This window comes from Etheostoma cragini, chromosome 14 (assembly GCF_013103735.1).
Source record: "Etheostoma cragini isolate CJK2018 chromosome 14, CSU_Ecrag_1.0, whole genome shotgun sequence".
In the NCBI taxonomy this organism is placed as follows: domain Eukaryota; kingdom Metazoa; phylum Chordata; class Actinopteri; order Perciformes; family Percidae; genus Etheostoma; species Etheostoma cragini.
The window spans coordinates 2675143-2678268 of record NC_048420.1 but is presented as its reverse complement, the minus strand read 5'-3'; positions in this window follow the sequence as shown (position 1 = coordinate 2678268).

Below are 3126 nucleotides of genomic sequence, written 5' to 3'. Positions count from 1 at the left end.
CATAACAAATACTAGAAAAATCCGCCACTTACTGTAATCCAGAGAAATCATTCCTTACTTCAAACAGCTGTGTCACTGCCGTGTATTTACAAAAGAAATACCAATGAAATCTTCCAGAGATATATATATATATATTCTTTTTTTGCAGTATGATGAGTAATGCTATGTCTAATCTTTTTAAGTCTATAGAGTTTCTAAAAATAGTTTCTCCACCTTAAGGGAAATCAGTTTTAACGGTCTAGTTTTTCTTAGAAAAACATTTAAGAGGATGATTGTTGAGCATATTTGAGCATTAAATCCTCCCGTTAAACCTCTGACACACATTACACGTGTGTGAGACGTTTGTGCATTTTTACGCCGATTTAAAAATGCATCTCAGATGGTTTAAGCTGGACTGACACATTTTATACCTCATGGCTGCAACGATCATGTAAAGTGTCATTTCAAAAGTCATAAATGCAGAACCAAAGCTCCTATTGCATTTTACAAATAAAAAAAACTAAATCAATCTTGTGTTGTTGTCACCTACTTTCTGAATCCAGTAGGTGGAGCTCTGCTTTCAGACATTCACTTAAAGGTGGTGGGACTTTTAGACTCCCTCAAAGGAACTTCTATATGAATCAAGTCAGTGGTTTTCAGATCTAACAAAGCCCACATTATTTACATTTTATCATTAATAACTGTGTTTACTTAATAAGTTGTGGTTTCTGTGTTCAAGTCATTTCCCTTTTGATCACGTTAGGTGATCATCCGATACATTTCTCCAGACTCTACCTCCGTATTGCTTTCATAATGGTTCATCTTTCCTGAGGCCACTTGGTGGAGCTAGCTCCCTAAACTAAACACGCCGTAGAGCCCATGCACCGCTGCCCACCTGATGGACAGGAAAAGCATTACCTCATCCCTTCCTTTCATTCCTTCAGGTAAAAATAGACAGATTAAGCCTGGGTGTTGATGAAAGAAACCTACAGAGGAGGTGTGGAAGCGGGGAAAGAGGGATAGAGATGGAGGAGAGAGACTAAATGGATCGTTCTGCTCCAAATCCAATTCCTAATAGCTAGAGGGAGGGAGGGAGGGTGGGTGTTAGGAGGGAGAGGAAAACATTCAAAGAAAAAGGAGCGGCAGAGGGGGAGTGGAGATATCACGTCTAACAATTAAGACCTGCCTTCAGGGTCTAAAGAAGTAGCTTTGTTGCGAACATATAAATTGCTCATTGAGCAGTGCCTCTCTGCAGTCTCTCTCTCAGATGCTCCTGCCTCCAGGGAATCTGCCATGATAGAAAGCAGCCACAGCCCACCACATACTGTAGCAGGGCTGAAATCTGTTCCCAGTATTCAGGGATCCATCTCCCAGTCATCGTGGCCAAGCAAATACCCTCCCCTACAGTAAACACAAATCTGGAACTAATCCCGCAGACTGGAAACATCACAGTACAGCCACTGGAGATCTCTGGCAGTTAGAATACAAGAGACCCAGCTCAGCTGGTTGTTTTTGTGGATGAGCCTCTTGATAGCATTAGCTAGGTCTTTGAGAGGCTACACCTTCCCAGTATTTGTTTTTGATGCTAAACCAAAGTTCCAACGTTGAATACCCAAAGGTAAAAAGGTAGCACACATGCAGATCTTCGGGACAAAGTTGACTGTCAATGGATCCCTTGTATGGTATTTGGGTCCAATTGACCCATTTCAAATTTTCACAAGAAGAAAAATGGTACAAGTATACATTTTTCCTATGGCCTTACCTAATTTTCTGTGATAAATGTATTCCTGACTCAATTCATAAAATTATTCTAGATATGACCACTTATGTTTTTTTCCATAGTGGATTTTTAACATGAATTATAACCTTATGACAAAAGACAAATTACACTTCCGTTTTTAATTGTGTTCTAGTAGAGACTGATTTCATTCCCTAAACATTTTTATTATCTCAATTGTTTTAAATTGAGATAAAGTCAATATTTCTCAATAGATTATGAAGTAAAATTTTATTTCAGAATATTTTTTAAACCCTATATAAGTCTTGGGTTAATTTGACCCAAAGGATACGACAGGGTCCCGAAGGTGAAGACAAAACAAGGGTTAAAGTCAAGCCTTACGTGATCGCCCACCCCCACACCTCCTTCACGCAGTTGCTAGTAGCCAAGGAGGACACGGAGGATCCAAAAAACATGGTGGACTCTTCATTAGAGGTAATTCTCTTTGTCACTGCCCAATGTTGGAAGAGTGCAGATTTGAGTCGCGCATGCTCAGATGTGCTGGTTTACGACATAACTGTCATACTGAAATTTGTGAAATCCATTAAATGATAAACCTTTCTCATCACAAACAATAACAGAAGCTAGAAATCATTTCAACAAAGTTTTAGCTATCTAGCTATGATTGTTTGATTGCTAACGTTAGCTCCAAACGCTATTCCAGTGACGGCCTTTGTTGGGTTTGATTGCTAACTTGTAGCTAAGCTAGCAGTCATATCTAAAATGCTTTAGCTATCCATGATAGATTGGTTGCTAACGTTAGCTCAAAACGCAACTAACAACCTTTGTTGTGTTTGATGCTAACTTGTAGCCAGCAGTGAACCATCTTCGTTAAGTAACTCAATTTTTTATTGTAATCACATTACAGAAGTTTCTTGTTAGCATCTTGTATGCTACTTGTCGTAAAGTCAAATCAAATCTGCGGTTTGCTCACATTAGGCAGTGACAGAGAGTTGTGTGTAGCTCGGAGGCTTTATTAGCTTTATAGCTACTTTTTTGGCAATGTAAAAACATAAATTACATTCATTAATATCAAAACAGTCATCCACTAAAGCTTTAAGAATGAATTGAGGAAATTAAGATTACCCAATTCTTATGTGTGTGTGAGTGCTACCTTTTTATATATTAATATGTATGCCTGGGAATTATTTTCTCGGTGTCTGCACTGGCAGTTCTTTTGAAGTTTTATCTTATAGGCCGACGGGTTTTGATACAGAATAATGTGACAGGACAGGTTTTATCAAATGGGACAAGTGGTCTGAAACATCTGTCAAGATTGTGGAGTAGCTAAAAAAATATATACACTCACCGGCCACTTTATTAGGTACACCTGTCCAACTGCTCGTTAACACTTAATTTCTAAGCAGCCA